Below are 21,324 nucleotides of genomic sequence, written 5' to 3'. Positions count from 1 at the left end.
GAGTATGCTGTTGAGAGCAAGCATGGATCTTACATGAGGCTTGCAGTTTTCAGGAGTCTAAACTAAGATTGGGCTTCTCTTTAGCGTTGGCATAAGGAAGACATCCCCAGAAGCCTTAAATCCATTCCATCCAACACTGAATGAAGAGATCACAGGGAATGCTGACAAGTGAAAACTGCAAAACTCTCAGCACACATGACTTTATCCACCATCCCCCCTTCCATCCCACCTCCCAGTTAAGAGACTTGAACAAACTCTAGCCTGGCTTCTATTAGCTCAAGTCCATATCCCTGGATGACAACTCCAACCCCTTTAAATGACCACCTGAGAAAGCTCAATGTTGCCAAAAGAATTTACTGTTTGTTCCAGCCAAAACCAGACTATATGCCCCTGACCTCACTTTTTTTAGAACATTTACTTTAGAAAACCTGCAATTGTAAGTCCCTTTTCTGTCCCTTTTGAGATGTATCTTCTGCAACCCAGAAATGTCTGTCCCAAGGACCTGGGTGCCATCCCTTTGAATATGATCAATAAGAGATAGAGCCAGAGTCTCTGTGGGAGGGTGGGAACCTAACTTTAATAAATGCCAGAGAGGCCTAAGCACATTGGCCACTCAGTCCTAGTGTCCTTCAGTACTTCCCTTTCAGCACATTCCAGCATTTTAAAAGCCCACTACTTCTTATTCAGTGGAGTTGAACTCAATTTACCCACTGAAGTCTCTCCCTTACTATAGTTAGCTCCAATAAAATATGCCTTGCCTTTTTTAACAAGTGTCTGGTGTGAAGTTTTTCTTTTCCACGAGCCTGGGTTCTGGGACTTGGAAGACACAGGAGCAAGTCTGGACTCAAACTCTTCTATTGTCGTAACAGTAGGCAAAGGACTCTGTTGCCTATAGCTTTAACTTCATAAGTGCAAAATGAGGATTCCAAAATATACTCCATATATCCAAGCAATTGCGATCATAAAACTGCATAATGCTTTATAATAAGAATGCTTATACTCGAGTGTTAAAAAATCCGAGGGGGTTTTATAACGGATATCTTTTAGAACAGGGCAATCTTTACGAAGGATGTACTGCTGACTCACAACTAGCCCATGACACAGAACATCCTTGTGCCCATCCCCTCAATTTATTTTTCTCTCTTCTTCTTTATAATTCAAGCGTCAAAGCCCAAGATTTAACCATCTTTGAAAATATACTGATCTTGGGTTTAGGGACTACATTTTTGTGACTATTTTTAAATATCTTTATTAAGTACAAATACTCTAGTTAGTAGGGGCAACACATGGGCTTGATTGCAGCCATTTCTGCCCTGGCAGAGGTGAGTTTGTGAATACCTGACAGATCACCCAATAGAAGGTGATTTTAAAAAAAAAGGCCCAGAATGATATCAAGTCATGAGAATGGCATTTGTGTTCTTTCTCCTCCAGAGATTAATTGTTTGCTCTTCTATGATGCTATCGCTGTCAGATAAGTGAGCAGTGACCTTCAAAACATGAGTTCCAGTCCCTGCCTTTTTGCCCCTGTACGTGGTGGACATTGAGGCCCCTATGTCTCTTCCTTGAGTCAAACTTGGAGACCAGGAGTACACTAAACATATCTACCAGGAAAACCCAAGGATAGTTTCTGTTCTGTGGACTTGAGGCACTGTACCCAGGTAGGCGCTGGCCTAGCATACTACCTCACCTAAGTTGCAGTTCTCGCCTGCTTCCTGCTATCCTTGTTCAGTCAATATGAATAGACTTTTGTGCCCCAATTTCCATCTGAACCTGCAGGTTTATAGCCATTTTGACTAGGCCTAGACACTCTGTGTCTTGCCTTTCCCCACTTCTTGGGGCACTGGATCTTATCTCTCTTCCCTGCACTCATTAGTCCTGGTGTCCTGCTCAAACAAGCAGCTCATCCGGACTATAGTGCCACGCTGATAAACTTACCTGAGATCACCTCACCATTGCCTGCATGCTCCTGCTTCACACCCTACCTGTCAGACTGGATTTCTGTTCTGGATCCACCAGCTCACCTGAGCTGTTTCAACATTCCTGCAGACAATGCAGTTTGAGCTGTCAGCCATCCTGGTCAGAGTCCATTTACAAGTCAGATAAATTCCCATAGTTCTGGTCCTGTAGTGTATCCTCCACCACTAGCTTCTCACAGGGGCCCTGAGGTAAGATCTCAAAAGATCTTACACAAAATCTGGCTTTGGAATAATTCTAATTCTTTGTGAAACTTTTTCTGGAGTTTACTCTGACTTAGTTTGATGCACAAATACTTCATCCTCGTTGCTTTATTTTTTTTATTTTTTATTTATTCATGATAGACAGAGAGAGAGAGAGAGAGAGGGCGGGGGGTCAGAGACACAGGCAGAGGGAGAAGCAGGCTCCATGCCGGGAGCCTGACGCGGGACTCGATCCCGGGACTCCAGGATCGTGCCCTGGGCCAAAGGTAGGTGCCAAACCGCTGAGCCACCCAGGGATCCCCCATCCTCATTGCTTTAAATATCCACCTCTTCTATGATGAAGATGAAGTGCCTTGGTATTGTCAACTCACAACTCTGTTTTGCACTTCACTTCTAAGCATGGGAGAATTTGAATTGGCAGAAAAAACATGAAGGGCAATTCAATACATTATCAATTCTGATAAATTATTATTGACAACCCTGTTGTCAGGGTTCAACAAGATTTCATTATATTTAAAGCAGTTAATGTAATGCTACCTTGATCTTAGCCAATCCTTCTATTGGATGTAGCTGACCAACTTCAGTGAGTTTCACACTTAAATATATCCTTCAAAGTACTGATAACAAAGGCCTATGCTGTGATTGCAAAGAACCACAGAGCCATCTGAACCAATGCCTTTGGGTTGAAGGATTTTCCTGCAGAGGTTCAACTGGAAGATGTATCCCGTGGGTGTTTAATCTTCATAGAGAGAAGGTGGTGTTAGAATTCAGATTTTAGTCCTTCCTCCTTTTGTGTGAAATGCAATCCTTCAGGTAAACCCATCAATGATTCAGCTTAGTGCCATTAAGTTTTTCTAACTATAACAAGGGAAGATAATAACAGCTCAGGGTTTCATGAGTCATCATGCAACTCTTTACCCTCTCCTAGCCTCAGCTGGCTCATATGTAAAATGGAGGTATTGAGTATTGAGTAATATCTCTTAAGTCATTCCCATTCTTAAGATTTTTGGGGTAGTCTATTGGCTTCCTTAATGAGCATCTTCTAAGCTTCAATTTAACTCCAATTTCTCTCTGAGTTGGACAAAGACATGTCTTCAGATTACTCTTAGCTATAAATTTTCAAACTCCAAACTCTTCATTCGGCCATAAAAATTATTAGACTCCTAATATGTATAAGACTAAATTTATTGAGGTTGTTACAAAGTTACTGTGGAATTACCTTCTGATATCTGTTGCTTTGGGCCCCCTGAGATTGAGCTAGATCCCTGCTTCACAGAACAAGCCTTCAGACCTGGAGACAATGCTGTTGCTCCTTCAGGGAGATTCACAAGAAGCAGAAGATAAGTGAGACAAGTTCCATCTTAAACTTTAATCTGCACTGACAGGTTTATATTCTTTTTGATATGAAAGAGACTTTTGAAGTCCTATGATCCATTCCACCCACCGGCTTATTTCACAGTAAAGAAACCAAGACTCAGAAAGGAGAAGTGAAGTAGTTAGAACATTGATGATTAGAACTGAGGCACACACACCTGGGTTTGAGAACTGGCTCTGCCACTGGTTAGTTGTGCAACTCCATATTGAATTTTTATGCCTCAATTTCCTCATTTATAAAGTGGTTATAATTAATACCAACTTCATAGAGCTTTGTAAGGATGGCTGATTAAACGGAAATAAGCATGTAGTGGAGTGCCTAGCCTATCTTAAATACTCAATGAATATCAAATATATTGATCACAGTGCTTTGGGACCAAACCCCCATCTCCTGCTCTCTTTGATTATACAATTGGAGCTTTTGTTTTATGGATCTAGAGAAAAGCTAAATGAAAAATGCCTGCGTCTTAAGTGTCAAGAATGGTTGTTTTCTTGAGACAAAACATATAAAAACAAAAAATAAGGTGAGACCAGTGGCTAGACTTTGATATAAATACAGTCTGAGCGTGTAGATTGCTGACAAATTATTCATAATTGCAGAGGCTGCTGGAGGAGACATCAGGATAATCTTATAGAAATAGTTACAGAGGACAGAAGAAGACTGTGATAAATGAAGCATAGGATATGCAGGGTATGGAGACAGATGGTAGTCATGGAATGTGATTGGGGAAGGGGAGTGGTGAGGGAGGTATCTGGCACAGGCAGGCAATGGTGATGACATTGGCCAGCAGTCTCTGGACCTTGGATGCAGAAGTGGAAAAGTTACTAGAGCAGGAAGGCAGAGTTTCAGTCCTAAAGGTGTTCAAGACTTCAAGACTTGTTTTAGAATTTCCAGTGTGTGTGTGTGTGGGGGGGGGGTAGAATCCCATGGTGGCTCAGTGGTTTGGTGCCTGCCTTTGGCCCAGGGTGCGATCCTGGATTCCCATTGGGCTCCCAGCATGGAGCCTGCTACTCCCTCCTCCTGTGTCTCTGCCTCTCTCTCTCTCTATGTCTATCATCAATCAATCAATCAATCAATCAATCAATCAATCTTAAAAAAAAAGAAAAAAGGAAAAAGAAGAAGTTCCAGGGGGGAAATGCTGGATGACTCTTGACTGAGAAGTAGCCCTCTTCCACAGAGAAGGTCATCCTTCATGTGCAAAAATTGGAGAAATATCCTTGAAGTGGTGAGAAGGAAAGGGACCACCTACTTGAGTAGCTAGAAGAGTCCATTGAATCTTGGTCTTAGATAAAGGCTTAAATGTTATAGCCAGATTCCAATCTTGTTCATCTGAAACAGAGAGATATCAGTGCGCTTTCCTGAGAGGCCAAGTGGGGCCAAGATGGGCAGAATTTACAGACTGATGATATTGCATGGGGCTTGGTCAGAGTATGGCAGAAAGACACCATTTAGGGAGCATACACATAAGCAGGCAGTCTTGATGCCAAGTGCTCTGTACTCCTGGCATAGGGAGTCTTAAATCACCATGCCTCTACAATGATAGATTGGCTTTTAGGGTCAGATATGAGACTAGGTCAGTAGAGGGCTAATAAGAATAGGGTGTAAGAATAGGGTGTAAGGAGCAGTTGCTATCCTTGAAGTGGGGAACAGTGCAACTTGTTGAAACTCTTTCTTCCATGCACCTTGCACATATCTCTGTTACAACCACCACTATAATCTACCAGGACTATATGTCTTCTCTAGGTGACAAAATATTGAAGGCAGAAATTTTGAAAGACAGCAGTTAAGAACATTTACTCTGGAGCACTACAGCATGGATTCCATTCCAGCCCTACAATCACTAACTGTGTGACATCAGGCAAGTTTCTTACCCTTTCTATGTCTCAGTGTCCTCATCTATCCCTGTCACTCGTGCAGTGACAATTATATTAGTTAATAAAGCGATTACATAGTGCCTCGCATATAGAGAATGTAATGTAAGTATGTGTTAAAAAAATAAAGTTTACCTCTGTCCCCAGCTCCTGGTATGGTGCTCATTTTCAGTGTTTGGAAAATGATGGTTGAAGTGAAAAATTAAGTCTAGGCATTTTGCCAAGTGATGGTTGGAACCCTAAATTCCTGGCCTATGATCTGTGACCTCACCATGACCCAAGACACCAGCACCATGTAGTACTTATTGGTTGAGATGATCCCAGCATCCGGGCATGGATGCAGCAGAGCAGTCACCATGAATTAAGAAGACACATGCAAGTTTAATCCTGTGAATTAATAATAATAATAACAACCCTGTAAATTATTCCATCCCATCAGGCTGCCACAGGAGACAATGGCTGCTGCTCTCCCAGCTCCTACCCCACCTACCTTATTTCCTTATCAGCCTCCAGGTGCAGGTACAGATAGAATGACAGGGGCCCTAGGAGGAGAATATCTGCAGGCACAGCCTCTTGAACACAGAAAGGATTCACAATGAAAGAGTATAAATCTGGAAAGTGAGGAGGTTAGACGCCAGTAAAAGCTGAGGCAGTAAGCAAAAGAAAACTAATCCTGGGGCTACTGAAAGCAAGCCTTCACCTTGCTTCCAGGACTTTGTCCTCTAAGGCACCCTTGAGTTTTCCCTCCACCAACTCCCCATCCCTTACTCTTCCACTTCCTGCTTCCCTCCCAACATACACCACCTACCAACACCAACAGCATGGCTTCTTGTCAAATATGACTTAGTTCCAGGAGACAGAGCCTCAGCCTCCCCTCTATTTCAAATGGAGATTGTAACTCCCATTTCATGGGGCTCTAGTGAGGATAAAAAGACAGTGTGTGGGAGAAGGTATTTTGGAAGAGTGTTTAATGTACGAGCCCAGAACAAATTATTTTAAAACGCACCATTTATAAACAGCCAATCATTGTTTTTATCTTATTTTATTTTATTTTTGTAATTAACACCCCTGCCTGAGGGCTTGTATAAGACTGACAAAGTTCAGTTGCTTTTTGAATTAGCGCATACATATAGATAGTAACTGAGTCAACACAAAGCACTTCTGAAGGTTTCTTACACTGGTAAGCATTATGTAAATAAAGGATGATATGTATGTGGAAATGACAGCGTAGGGGAGAAATCTGGACCACACTGAACATTCTGTAGAATGTTCTGTGGCTCCTACACAGGACTCTAAATCCGGCTCTATATTTCTGTTTCCTCATTATTTAAATGCTGATATACTTATTCTGCGTACTTCATACATGGGGTAGTGTTGAGAATCACAGCAGAGATGTTGGTTGGTGAATGTGCTCTATAAGCTGTAGTATACTTGACACATTTTAGAGATTATTCATGGTGTGTGTGTCAATGTTGATACGCTGCTACACCTGTTCACTTCTTTTCAAATACTTCTATCCCTTTCTCTCTATCTCTCTCCCTCCCCTCTCTCTCTCTTCCTTTTGCAGTTGGAACACAAAATATTGATCAGAGTGATTAATCAATGTCTAGACAACCTTATAATATTTGCTTTAAAGTGTAACTTATAATTACCAGGGCTTGAAAATAGTAAAATGCACACACATACACATTCTCACATACACACATTTTGAAGCTCTGATACTTACCATCCAAAAGGAATCAAACATTTAGCCTGGGTGCTGAAATATTTAACCTGGAGTGTTTATTCTGATCTGCGATGTAATTGGACTTGATCAGCTGAGTTGGGAATAGGAGTTAGCCCTTAATAGGATTAGAAAGATTATCTAAGACTTTGCTTCACAGCCTACGCGTTGAAATCTATATTGGTTTGTCAACACTGAACCTACTGTGACCTTCTGCCCCTAGCAGAATGGCTTGCTCAAGGTTTTCTATTCAGAGTGGAGTTGGACTGTACTTAAACCAGCAATTTGCTCCTATCCAGGTTGCTTTTTCTAGGAGAAATAAATGTGATTCAAGGTTGAATGAGAAAAGTCTGACTGCCATCACAGGCTCTTGACACTAGTCAAGCTTCAATGCACAGCATGACATGAAACTGGACAATGGAATACTGGTCCTGACCCCAGTGCTACCACTGCATAGCTGTGTGAATTTGGAGATGTCACATGGATTCTCTGGACCTCAGTTTCTTCATTCATGAAATGGAAAGAATAGCATCAGCCCCGCCTATTTCAGGTTTGCTCTGCATCTCATATATGATCCTGTCCTTTGTTAATCAGGCCTTGTAGACAAACCCAAAGGTCTACAAAAACACTTTGACCTCTTAATAAAGAAAGTTATGGCTTTATCACTTGGTGGGGGAGGGGTGGAATATTCATAATGTAAAATTCATTTTTCAGAGAAATTGAGGGCAATTATTGATCAGTTTTGTCTTTGATGTCAGGTAGAATTATTGCCCAGAGAAGCATGTTTTCAACTTTTCTCAAACTTTGCCTGAGGATCAAAAACATAGTTCCCTTTGAGATTTTTCATGCATTTCATGCATTGAGGGTAGCTACAAGGTCACAGATTTCTGGGGACACAGTTATGAGCAACAAAGAAAGTTTCCTGTTGAAAGTAGCTTAAAGATATAGGTACCCCTTGTTCCCAGACTTTTGACAGAGCTGTGGTGGTCCTGCAAAAGCACTTTCCTGACTCTGCCCAGGGTAGCAAAGGGATCATGCTATGGATGAGGCAGATTGGAGTTGGCAAAACTACCAAGTATACTGGAATTCTGGGTGGTTTTTGCCCCTTGTTTGAGTCGGATGCCCAGGTCATTTTCTCTGGAAGACCCAGTAAGAAAGTGGCTTTCCTATAGGATCCATAAAGCTCCCTTTCCTGGCTTCCAGCAGAATAGCACTGCTCTCAAGACACTTCCTAGGGCCAACTTTCTAGGGAAGCCGGGGTGGCTCAATCAGTTAAGCATCTGATTTTTCATTTCAGCTCAGGTCATGAGCTCAGGGTCATGGGATCAAGTTCTGCAAAGAGCTTCACACTCAGAGAAGAGTCTGCTTGAGATTCTTTCTCCCTCTATCTCCCTCCCCCTCTGCTCCTCCCCTACCACTCCCCTTCGCTAGCTCATATTCTCTCTCTAAAATAAATAAATAAAATCTTGAGAAAAAGGAGAGCTTTCCTCTCTAGCGCTGCATTTGCTTCTCGCTCCTCTGGGTTCTGGGTGCCACACTGAGTATACTTGCTAGGCATGCACCTGCCAGGGGCTCATGTCTCCTGGGAAGAACACATTCATAGCCAAGTATGACCTGCTGGCTGCAGTGACAAATATCTCTACAGGCACAACTGGGATTACAAGAAGGACTGATAGTGAGTGAGTTTATGTTGAATCATAAACCACAGTCATTCTTCTTCCCCTTCAGCTTGTGTTGGATTTCTTTCTCAATCACCTCTCTCTACCTCTCCTGCCTAAGCCCCAAGATAATTCCCAAGAAGAAAATCTAACAAACCAGATGGTACTAATTTTTGGAATCAAAAGGACTGCGTTTGAATCCTGGATCTATACCTCACTAGCTCTGTAAGCACAAGAGCTCCCAAGACCTCCCAAGTTCTCCAGGTCTCAGATTCTGTACCCACAAAATGTCAATTGTAAAGATTAAATATGAAAACAGTAAAAACTCCTGGCCCATGATAGGAACTCAATAAAGCCTAAAACAGCAATAATAAAGTGATCCTCCAGAATCCCATCATTAGAGTCTAACAACCCCTTTCACATGCAGAAATAATAGGAGCGGCTCACCCATCGTCCATAAGAGATGAATTGATGCTTGCGTCAGCCCTTTGCAAACAGACTGATCGATGGAGCCAGTGATCAGGAAAATTGAATTCCACTGAATACACATCGCTGTCTGCCTGGCATCATCATATTTCAATGAAGCAAAACTGTAAATAGTGGGAGGCATTTCTGATGAGCTATGTGTTTGGGAATAGGGGATTTTGAAATGTCATTTTGAGCTTAAATTAATCAAATTTTGAGCAACCGAATTTGGAGAAACAAGTTCAATAGCATCTAAGTGGTGAACGAAAATGAATTCAGTCTGAGGAACAAAATAGCCACAGACAGGACGAATTCCTTGGTGCTCCCTTTGACTTTAAGAAAAGCCTACGTTAATGTGCTTTCTGTATTGTTCATTCTCTAGACACTTATTTAAAGTATTACATATGCCAAGTATTGTGCCAGGAATTAGGGAAACTCAGCTGCAGACCTAGAGACAGGCCCTGCCATCAGAAGACTCCAGTTCAGTGGGCAGAGAGGATGCTCAGATGGAATACAGATCACAGGTGAGGCTACTATGCCCCTTGTAGGTCTGGTGAAACCTGGCCTTGACCCATAGTCTATGACCTGTGATAATCTAAAACCTTTCCTAAAATGTCCATTAGAATCTTCTACTTATTTCTTGTCTTTATGTCCATGCAATGTGGCCTGTCTTTCCCTCAATACCCTGGATGTAGGCCTTTTAGCAGTGCCCTGAAAATTTGCTTCTATGACGTATCTCATAATGATTTATAGATTTTACTCAAAATTTTATGGAAATCATGGTGTGGGTCACATCACAGAGTGGATGACCTCCTTTTTTCTCTCTGGGGTATTCAACAATTGCTCTTACATTTGAGCAAGGTAGTTCAGACCTGTTTTATATCCCTCTCAGTATAAACTTCTACCCCATGCAGTCATAATTTTTCCAAATAAGTGGCTTCCTTCCCAGAAGTTCTGATGACTCTTGTCACCATAACATCTTCCCCCCTCCTTATATAGGTAGAATGTTATAATATGTGATATCAACGGTATTAGAGAAGTCAGGAATAGGGAGTCTTTCTTCTTTGACCTGGGAGAGTCAGAGGTGGCCTTCCAGAGAAGGAGGTCTTTGCATGAGCTCTGGCATAATAAACAGGTAGGGGTTGGGAAAACATCTAGTTAGAGAAAATGGAAAAGAGGTTTGAAAGACAGTGGTATGATCCTATCTGTCCTCCCTGCCCCAGCCTCAAGACAAAGTAGTACTATCTGAGGGCTTCTTGTGTCCTGCAAGTTTGGACAGAATGGTGGGTTGGACATCAACACCAAATAGAGCCAGGTAAGAGGCATCAGTGGATCAAGAAGAATGACAAGAAAACCAGGAAATCTGCTGAGTGGATCCAGCCAAAATTGTTGAAAGAAGGGAACTATCCAGATAGAAGGCATGGGATGGAAACTAAGTGAAGAAAATTTGATGGGAAATTGGGACAGAGGATCTAGAGCAGTGGTTCTCAACTTAGCTATACACTGAAATCCCCTAGCAAGCTTCCAAAAACCCCATGCTGAATATCGCTCAGACATCTGATTTAGTTTGTCTGGGGTGTGGCCTGGACACCAGGTTGGTTGAAGGCTTTCCACATAATTGGAATAAGCTGCCAAAGTTGAGACCCTCTGCTGTAAGGAATATTCCCCAAAGGTGGTGGTAACAACAATAGCAGCTTATTGCTTCCTCCACTGTGCTTGGAGGTGAGGGTGAGGAAGAAGAGGAGGAAATCTTCAGAATGCAAGCCTAACCAGGACTTTTCTGAGAGCCATGAACCAGGAGAAGTCATATTTTAAACTTAAAATACAATCCAATACAATATTTTCCAAAGTGTGACATTGAACCACATCACCAGAGTCGCCGGGAGTACTTGATAAAATTCCTATTTCAGAGCCCCATGTCAGAATCTCTTAAAGGGGGTGGGACTGAGAATCCACATTTTTAAAATAAACTATATAGGTGATTCTTACCCACATGAGGGTTTAGAAATCATTGTAGCAGGTAACTAGTATATCTTATATTGCTTCAGTTAATGAATGACACCAAGAGTAAAGGTACTTTTCACTGAGCACATACTGTGGCAAATGCTATTCATATAGATTATTCCATCTTGTCCTTAGATAGATACTTTATTTTTTTAAAGATTTTATTTATTTATTCATAAGAGACACAGAGAGAGAGGCAGAGACATAGGCAGAGAGAGAAGCAGGCTCCATGCAGGGAGCCTGATGCAGGACTCAATCCCAGGATCATGACCCAAACCAAAGGCAGATGCTCAACTACTGAGCCACCCAGGTGCCCCAAAGAGGGACACTTTAAAGGAGGTATTGCTATCTTATAAGGAAATTGAAGATCAGGGAAGTTAAATGACTTGCCCAGAATCATGGGACTAGTGAGGAGACAAACCCAGTCTTCAAGCCATCATTTTACTCCAAAACTTTGCTGTGCTTTTTCATTTTTCCTTTGCCCTGCCCTCTCCCCAAGGACAGGGATATCATCTTTCACGGTCAGGCCATTTTCACGGTCAGGCCGTTCCCAGGTCAGCAGTCCTACTGCTATCAATTGCTTTGATGGGTGCCTATTACCTTGCAGTGGTGGTGAAATGAGAGGAAACCCAGACCTGGAATCAGAAGACTATTTGTGCCTTGGTGCTACCCAACATGGTCTTGGGTAAGCCACTTTGCTTTTTTTTTTTTTTTGCCACTTTGCTCCTAAGAGCATTTATTCAGATATAAAAATGTAACTCACTATGTTCTCCAGATACAGCTCTTTGCCCCACTTCTCTAAACTTGCTCATATAGCCTGAAATGGGGTTGAGCACACTTCTCCTCCTGAAACTGTCCACTTGATTAGCAATGTCTCTTATCCAAGGTCCTGTTGGAGGAGGCAATATTCTTTTTCCTCCTCTAACTTTATTGAGGCCACATCAGATCAGTAACTCCTGCACTGATGGAGTGCTACTTCCTCTTAGGAGTGAGAAAAACTCCCTCTCTAGTCTTCCAAAGATAGGAGACTTGACAGATTGTCCAGAGCTAGAACATTTAATGAGTCCAGTTTAACTGTGGCCTGGCTTACTGTACCTTAAACAAGCAGCACCTTGTGCTGCGTTCTTTCTTGTTTTCTGTTTTTTGTTTTTTTGTTTTTTTGCCTGAAATGCAGGTAAAGCCTTGGCCCCAGGCCAGATTGACCAGTTTTGTTGGTCTTTGGCTTCCACTTATGGCTGATTGAGTAAACAGATTTAAGGTCCCTCTTGGGCCTGATTCTCTTTCTTTCTCTTAACAAAGATATTCTTGAACGTATGAGACCCAGGATAGATATTTGGTGCTTAGAAAGGCAGTTAATAAGCCTAACACATGTTCTCCAAATCAGCATTTAACAGAAAACTCCTAATCAGGGATTATCAGGCCATGGCCTTAGTGGTAAGCAAGGTGACAGTTTTGTGACCATGCTGCTACAGTTTACTGTGTGCTCAACAACATCCAAGAACCCTGTACTGAAGAGTCAGACACTCCTGGGTTTGGGGCCAAAATACCAGCATAATAGAGCCAAGGTTTCCTTCTTTACTTCTAACCATGCCTCCATGCTCTCGTTCACCAAGTCCCCAAGTATCATTTTGACTACAGACTAGATGTTATTCTTTTTTTTTATTTCCCCCTTCTCCACATACTCAGAAAGTGCTGTATACAACAAGTGTTCAATGCTACACTTAAATGATGTCCAAACCCACTGACAATTTTGGTGAACAAAACACACACACACACAACACACACCACCAAAGGACAAAAAAAAAAAAAAATGATGCTAAGGGAATTTGGTCCTCATGCTGTCATTTCTTAAATGGCTGATTTGGGATGATTAAAATCATGAGGAGTCCAAAAGTGGAAGAATTCGTCATGTTTGACGTTGGCACATTTTAACCAATTTTAAAAATTGCTTCCGCATCAGTAATGTGGCCAATTTACATGTACTTAGGTAATGAGGAAGAAAATATGCAGACACTGAACGTGAGAAGGAGAATAACCATGAGGGAGGGCAGGGAAGGAGCCAGCCCAAAAGAAGGAGGAGAAAGACATGAGGAAAAGAGAGAAAGCAAATAATTTAAGATGAAAGAATGAATAATGAAAGTAAAAACAATAGAGTACATAAATATCCTCCTTATTCAAATTTAGGCTGTCAGAGTAGCAAGCGAAGTTTAGATTCCGACGTATGCAAGAAGAAACTCAAGCTCAAGGGGAAACAAACCACCCAAGGCCACATTCAGTGTGAGGGCTGGAGCGCAGGTCTCCCTCAATCAGGCTGGTTCTGTGGAATGTCGTCACTTCCGATTCACTGTGATCAATCCCACACATATAGTAGGCACGTAAGCATTGCTTGTGGAATGGAAACATGTTGTGCAACATTCTGACCTGGTCAGAAATCATTTGTTTTGTTGTTGGGTCATTGGTTTTTATTTTTCAAGGTGAAGAATTTTAAAATGTGTATGTTTTTCTGTCCCTCAACCAAGCCTTCCTGTGTTTTGTCTTACCAGGTACCCTCACCCTACTCCATATCACAAGTCTTCCTAACCTCTCAAAGATCTTATTTGTTTCTGCTTTTATACCTTCTGGTGGTCATACTTACCTTGCAGTGCTCTCTCCTCTTTGTCTCATCTCTAAGCACTTTGAGATCAGGGATCTCATCTTAGCTGTGATAGAGTGTCAATGGCATTGAATTAGCAGGTGGGTTTGGGACCCCACTTTGTTGGACTTTATTAAACCTGAGGGTTAGTTCCCCCATCTGTAAAATACTGGTAGGTAGTTCCTGGACACTTCACCTCAGAGGATGCCTGTGAAATCCTCCTGCAATACTGTGAACTGTTAACAACAGTGCAGCTCTAGAAATGGGAGGATTGTGGCTGCTGTCTCCCTCACAGCACTTAGCATCTAGCTTCACATAGGTACCACCCTACAGACACATGTTTGTTGAATGAATAACGTAGCAACCACGTTAGCATCTTCTATTTTAAACCAGCCCTTTCTCCTTCTAAAATTAACAGAATCTTCTGTTTTCTAGAACTTTGAAGATGATAAAACTTCATTTTGAGTTTTCTTTTTGAGTCCTCAAAAGTTCTTAAGAATCTCTTTGAGTCATTCAATTCTCTTTACATAGTTCTTGGACAATAATCCTGGGTCTATACCAAAGGATAAAGCATATATATACCCAGACATTTCATGTGCCCTATCTAATTGGGAGCCTCACTATGATAATGTAAGAGAAGCACTATTATTAGTTTCATTTGCAGATGAGAAATTGAAGTATAGAACTTAAAATTTTGCCCAAGATGCCTTTTCTATCCAAATGGCAAATTATAAGACACATGGAATACAAAATACCAACGTCTGTCTATTGAACTACTCCTGACAACTATGTTATATCATTTGGAGGCATAGATTTGGCTAGTAAAAAGGGCTCAAAATCAAGAACCCATGTCTTTTTAATCCCCCTCTGAAGGCTGATTTGTAGTCATAGGAGTTGTGGAATCTTGTCATGCCATGTCTTTCCAGCCTTTTCTTCACCATCTGCCTTCATGGAAAATCCAGTCAAGTTTTCTTGGAAAAATCTTTGAAGTACTGCTCTCAGTCAAAGAGGAATAGAAAAACTCTGCTAACCAGTTATGTTTCCCATTATTGCTCTAATATATTACCACAACTTAGTGGCTTTAAAATAACACACATTTATTCTCTTGCTCTTCTGGAGTCAGTTTCAATTCAAGGTGTTGGCAAGACTGCTTGGGAGGCTCTAAGGAATGATCTATCTCCCTGCCTTTTCCAGCTTCTAGTTCTGCATCTCTTGCTTTCCTCTGTCTGTGGCCTCTTCCTTTATTTTCAAAGCACTTTACTCCAATGTCGACTTCCATTGCTATATCGGCTTCTCCTCTCTGTAGTCAAATCTCCCTCTGCCTCCTCTTGTAATGACACTTGTGATCTCAATGACACTCAAGATCCAGTTGAATAATTCAGGATAATATCCCCATTTCAAGATCCTTGATTTAAACATATCCAGAGTCATCTTTTATTTATTTATTTATTTATTTATTTATTTATTTATTTATTTATTGCCATAAGGTAACATTCATAATTTGTAGGGATTAGGGCCTGGATATCTTTGGCAGTCATTATTCAGCCTACTGCACCAGCCTAGGAAGATTTAGAGTAAATGAATATATCACCTATATGTTACAGGATTCCTTAAGCCTCAAGATTTACATTAAAGTATTTCTGGGGGGAAGCCTGGGTGGCTCAGCAGTTGAGAGTCTGCCTTTGGCTCAGGGCGTGATCCCGGAGTCCCGGGATTGAGTCCTACATCGAGCTTCCTACATGGAGCCTGCTTCTCCCTCTGCCTATGTCTCTGCCTCTCTCTCTGTGTGTGTCTCTCATGAATAAATAAATAAAATCTTTTTTAAAAATAAAATAAAATAAAATAAAGCAAAATAAAATATTTCTGGGATCATGATACCTCTGGGGCACTCAGCAAAAGCAAATGCAAAGCTTTCTCCAGAGTGATATTTCCACAACCCACGTTGCATTGAATTCCTAGTCACTCCCATATTGTCATTGAAAATGTGCTCGCACTCAAAAATCATAAAATTCACGAAGAAAAAAAAGTAGAGTACACATACACAACACATTAAGACTCCATGTAAAAAAAAGAAGAGGCAGATTTGAGAAAGAAACAACTGTTACTCCTAGAAACAAAAATTGTTGAATTTGAAAGCTTGATGATTCTGAGAACAGAGTAGATGCAGTAGCAGATACAACTAATGCCTGGAAGACAGATTTAGGGCTTTAACTAGAATGCAGTCTACCATCTTTTAGGGGGTTCAAAGAGAAGGGAGAGGGTCAATATTCAGTGAGAAAATGGCTGACAATTTTCCATAGTTGAAAAAAAACATAAACCCTCAGATTGGAGATTTACAGGGCACCTGGAACAAGAAGAAAAAGAATGACCCACACCTATGGGCTTTGAAATAAAAGTGCAGAACTAAAGGATTAATGCATTGGGATAGATACTCTCTTAGTCACAACTTCACATTTCCGTAACTCTCCAGTTATCTCTACAGTTTGATTCACTCCCTGAACCACAGAGCTGAAGGGAAGCCGGGATCATCTCACCTAAAACTTTTATTTTATTGAGGGAAAACTGAGGCCCAGATAGGGGGCATGGCTTTCTCAGGATCACTCAAGAATCTCAAGTCAAAGGAAACCTGGTATCCCAAACCCTAACTAAGGCTGTTTCCAGAAGCTCTGAGGCTTTATCTGCTTCTCCACAGTGGTCTAAGGACAAAGGAAAGTATACCCACAGTGGGGAAGTCACCAAAATAGACAAGGACAATTTATTAGCATTAAACATTGGCTAAATGAGACCCAATATTATCCTTTATTAAGTTAAGCTGAGAAGTTGAATGCAGGGGGTGTTTTATATGTCAGCACCATAGCCATTGTGAATAGACTGATTAATAAGTAAACAAACAAATACTAGGAAATCAGACCTGTTTTAATGCTTCAAATTCACAATAACACCCTGTTAACATGAACTTCAAGTATTAACACTAATAATCACACTAATCACAGGGATGAAAACTCCAAATTAATTCAAATGCTGCTCAATAGACCATCACTGTGTCCTCACTGTCTGTTCCTTTCATATCTGTTCAGATCTCTATGCAGTAATTAAATCCATTAGAATGTAAAACTAGCTTTTGTTCTCAAGGGGAAAAATGAAAAGGGGAGCTGAATAACATCCCTGGAGATGGAGCTGTGACTTCTCAGAACTTTCATTATATCCAAATTCTTGGCCTTTTTTCTGAAACAGCAGCTTTCCCGTGCAAGGATCCAGTTGCCAGGCTGGGTCCACAGTATTTCTTATCAAGAAAGAAGATGTGGCCTAATGAAGAGGATGAGAATAGAATCAAGAGAAGACTTACACTGACATCCTGGCTCTGCCTCAAACAGCTGTATGATCTTGGTTTTTAAAAACATGTTTTTTCTCTGGACTTCATTCTTCCTATTTGTGAAATAGGAATGATATCTGCTCTCCCAGGCAGACTGTAGCAATCAAAGGAGATGATAAAAGTGAAGGTGCTTTGTAAACCCTAAAGTATTTTTGCAAGGTGAGTTATTACTCCCCAGAATGCTCTGAAGCTCACAGGAACTTCGATTTATTCTTTAAATAAGGTGTGGGAACACGGTGCAGTGTGAGAAAACAAGGTGTATGCATGGTTTGCACTTATTAAAGGATACATTTTAAAAGATGATGTAATCATGACTCTCATACAGATAGAAAATTGGATATGTCAGAGATTTTATTTAACTCATTAATTAATGAGGAAACCAGTAGATGTTGCAGTGAATCCAAAAACAAACTCAAAGGGTCACATATTTTTAGTCAAGTATGGAAAGCTGAAATGAATTTATAAAAATATGAAAAAGTGCTCATAAAAATCAATTGCATCCCATTAGGCTCGATTTGCATTTCTGTGGGCAGGAATTATTTGAATTACTGTCCATTTTCTACAACTTAATTTCTATCTGCACAGAGCTGTAAAATAGCCCAAAGAAGAGGAGAGTCAGAGATAACCTAGGTGGATGAGCTAACTATCAAATATTAAAGGCTTTCACAAATTTTCCTTATAGACCCTTGATTGAAAGAATCCAAACCTACTTAAAGTAACTGCTCAAATTTTGGCTTCATTCCATGTCAACTCTACAAACCTTAGGTAAGTAGTGGGAAAACCCTGGACCGGGCTCCAGTATGCCTACTCAGCTGTCTGGATCACCAGCAGATGTACATATGAGATAACCTTGGCCAAACTTCCTCTTGTATCCAAACTTCAGTTTCCCTCTCTGAAAAGTGAGGGCATTAGACCAGTTGACTACTGGCCCACACCAATAAGAATGTGGACTGAAAAATGTTTTCTGCAGCAAAGACAGTTTTACCCTCCACCCCCCTCTCAAGAGGGTGTATTACTTTTATTCAACCACTCTGAACAGAGAAATAACATCACATGGCTCTCCGACTGCTTTACCTCCTAAAATACATTTGTTTAAAAAGAGAAACAAAATAGGAGTTGTCTGAGAAAGACAATGGAAAGAGTAAAGTATGCACACATGCATGCTATCTGTGATAGTTAATTTTATGTCAACTTGACAGGTGTTTTGGGATGAGTTTAACATTTAATCAGTGAACTTTGAGTGAGCAGATTGTTCTTCATTATGGGTGGGTCTCACCCAATCAGTTGAAAATCTATATAGCACAAAAAGATCAGTATCCTGTAGCAAGAGGGAAATATCTATCAAACTACCTTCAGAGTTCATCTGTACCATCAGCTCTCCCAGGTCTTGAACCTGCTGGTCCACACTCTAGAATTTGGACTAACTGGCCTTCATAACTGTGCGAGCCAATTCCTTATAATAAATAGGTTTTACTCACTCTATATGTACATATATACAGTCTTATTCTGTGGTGGGTTTTTTGTTTTGTTTTGTTTGTTTGTTTTGTTTTGTTTTGTTTTGTTTTGTTTTGTTTTGTTTGAGAATTCTAACACACTACCATTACCCAAACGGAAGTCTCCACAGAGGTAGTGAATAGTTTTGACTCCACTCATGGCCACTCCATAAAGCCATGAGTTGGAACTTCCCAATGAGAACCTGGGAATCCTGGTTTGTGGGAGGCAGCAAGATCTGGTCAGTGGCCCCTGTGGCCAAGGAGGGCATCCTATGGAACCTGGCATTCCCAATGAGAGGTTTCAGCTCTGGTTCAGAATCACTACCCCTCTCAAGGGCAGGAGTCATATCAATAGACATTCCTGGCTTTCCTGACAAGTGAGCTATGGGAAAATTTGAGGGAGCTTGAGAACTGGAGAGCAAGGATGGAGGGAGGGTTATACCCATGCTAGAAAGCTCCTGGGAGAAGAAACAGACTCCTAAGAAAAGGCTTGTGCCTGCATTTGCTGCAACTCCAAATGAAGACATCACTACTGTGCTAGCACTTACTGAGTCTGGCCATTATACTGGGCACCATGCTGAGTGCACTTTATAGAAATTATCACGTGTGGTCATATCAATGATGCTGAAAGTAAAGGCATTATCCCCATTCAACAGATGAGTTCAGTGAGGGCAAGTAATTCACCCTAAATCACCCAGATCCTGGGAAGCATAAAATAGATCCCTAAGGAAAGAGTATGGCCCGAACCTAAGGACCAGTGAGGGAGATACTAGAGACAGCCAGTGAGCACCCACCATAGGAGTTCTGGAGAAGAGAGAAGACAGCAGGAGATTTGGGAAGGGGGTTGGGCAGGCAGTCAGCTGCCTGAGAATGGCTTGGATGGGGGCCAGGATCTCCAACTGTTCCCCCAAAGCTGATGCTCATTTGTACATTTGGCTGGCAATTGGGAATCACCAGCAACATGTCACCTCCCCCTAATTAAAGCTTACCAGAGTCAGCCAAGGAAGAAGTTACTGTTGGCAGGATAGAGCTCACCCAGTTCCAGCACCATCCAAGAACAGAGGCCATTTACTGGTTATCCATGAGTTTCATTTGCTAACAATTACACCTCATTTCAGGGAGTCTGGGGAGTCCCTGATGCAGGCTTACATTTCCACACACCCAGATTTCCTGAGGGAGTTCCTCAGAGATGTCAAGTGAGATAAGACATATGATAGAGAATGGATTGCAAGCAAAGGAGTTACCTCCATGATGTCTGGCTTGAAGAGCAGTATACATGTAGGTGTGGTCAGGATAGTGGGTTGGACACTACCAGCTCTGCCATTTTGAAGATATACAGGCTTGGACACATGTCTTTACTTTTCTGAGCTTCTGAAAATGGAAATGTTACCATAGGCCTACTATGAGAACCAAATGAATGTACAAATGTGAAGGGTTTTTTACACTTTAAAGCAAGGGTCAGCAACCTTTTTCTGTAAAGGGGCAGATAATAAATAACTCAAACTTTGTGGGTCATGCAATTTCTTGCAGCTACTCAAGCCCACCATTGTACTGTGAAGGCAATTGTAGACAATACATAAAAAAATAGGTATGGCTGTGTTCTGATACAACTTTGTTTATAGATGATGGAATTTATTTTTTATTTTTTTATTTATTTTTAAATTTATGATAGTCACACACAGAGAGAGAGAGAGAGAGAGGCAGAGACATAGGCAGAGGGAGAAGCAGGTTCCATGCACCGGGAGCCCGACGTGGGATTCGATCCCGGGTCTCCAGGATTGCGCCCTGGGCCAAAGGCAGGTGCCAAACCGCTGCGCCACCCAGGGATCCCTGATGATGGAATTTAAACTTCATATAATTTTCATGTGTCATGAAATATTATTCTTATTTTGATTTTTTCAACCATTTAATATGCAAAAAAATTTCTTAGCTCTAGGCCAGACAAAAAGAGAAAACAGGGGCCATTGATTGTCAACCTCTGCCCTACAGTGCTGCATAAATGTAGAAGGCATAGCAGCAAAAAAGTTTTGCAAAAAGATAAAGAAGATTGCATTTTTTCCTATGTTAATATGAGGCTTTTAAAAAGCAATTATTTACTAGGCTTTGTGGTGCAACCATGAAGAGATTAGCAATCTGGGAGAAAAGGCTGGTGTAGGCTGGAGCAACCAGCAGAGGGATTCATAGAAGGTGGCCATTTGGTTTGAGCCTGGAGGAGGAGAGGAATTGCAATAGGTAGAGTCAAGGTAAGAGGCAGGTATTTAAGGAAGAGAGAGAAAAGTAAGGGCACAGTCCTTTTTTGGACAATTGAAAGACAACCAGAGAGGGCAACCTGGGTGGCTCAGCGGTTTAGCGCTGCTTTCAGCCTGGGGTGTGATCCTGGAGACCTAGGATCCAGTCCCACGTCAGGCTCTCTGCATGGAGCCTGTTTCTCCCTGTGTCTGTGCCTCTCTTTCTCTCTCTCTCTCTCTCTCTCTGTGTGTGTGTGTCTCTCATGAATTAATGAATAAATAAAATCTTAAACAAAAAAAGACAACCAGAGAGAGGAATGTGGTA

The 21,324-nt window shown here is 41.4% G+C and overlaps 1 protein-coding gene across 10 annotated transcripts in view; it reads right to left on the bottom strand.

Moving 5' to 3' along the window:
* The window catches only part of RTP4 (receptor transporter protein 4), a 114,042-nt gene that overhangs the window by 39,984 nt on the left and 52,734 nt on the right, over nt 1-21,324 (bottom strand). Inside the window, exons 4-6 of one of the 10 annotated variants that reach the window (XR_013369477.1) lie at nt 9,252-17,211; nt 6,232-7,240; nt 4,945-6,034 (exon numbers count right to left, since the gene is read on the bottom strand). The exons of 6 other annotated variants lie outside the window; for them this stretch is intronic. The gene's annotated coding sequence lies outside the window, so the exon portion shown is untranslated. Of the gene's footprint in view, nt 1-4,598; nt 6,035-6,231; nt 17,212-20,124; nt 20,143-21,324 lie in introns of those variants that run through there. 3 more of the 10 variants (XR_013369482.1, XR_013369476.1, XR_013369480.1) reach the window with 3 other exon arrangements.

Source organism: Canis aureus, chromosome 31 (assembly GCF_053574225.1).
Source record: "Canis aureus isolate CA01 chromosome 31, VMU_Caureus_v.1.0, whole genome shotgun sequence".
Classification (NCBI taxonomy): Eukaryota; Metazoa; Chordata; class Mammalia; order Carnivora; family Canidae; genus Canis; species Canis aureus.
The sequence above is the reverse complement of the archived record's forward strand: the minus strand, read 5'-3'. Positions and strand labels throughout refer to the sequence as shown.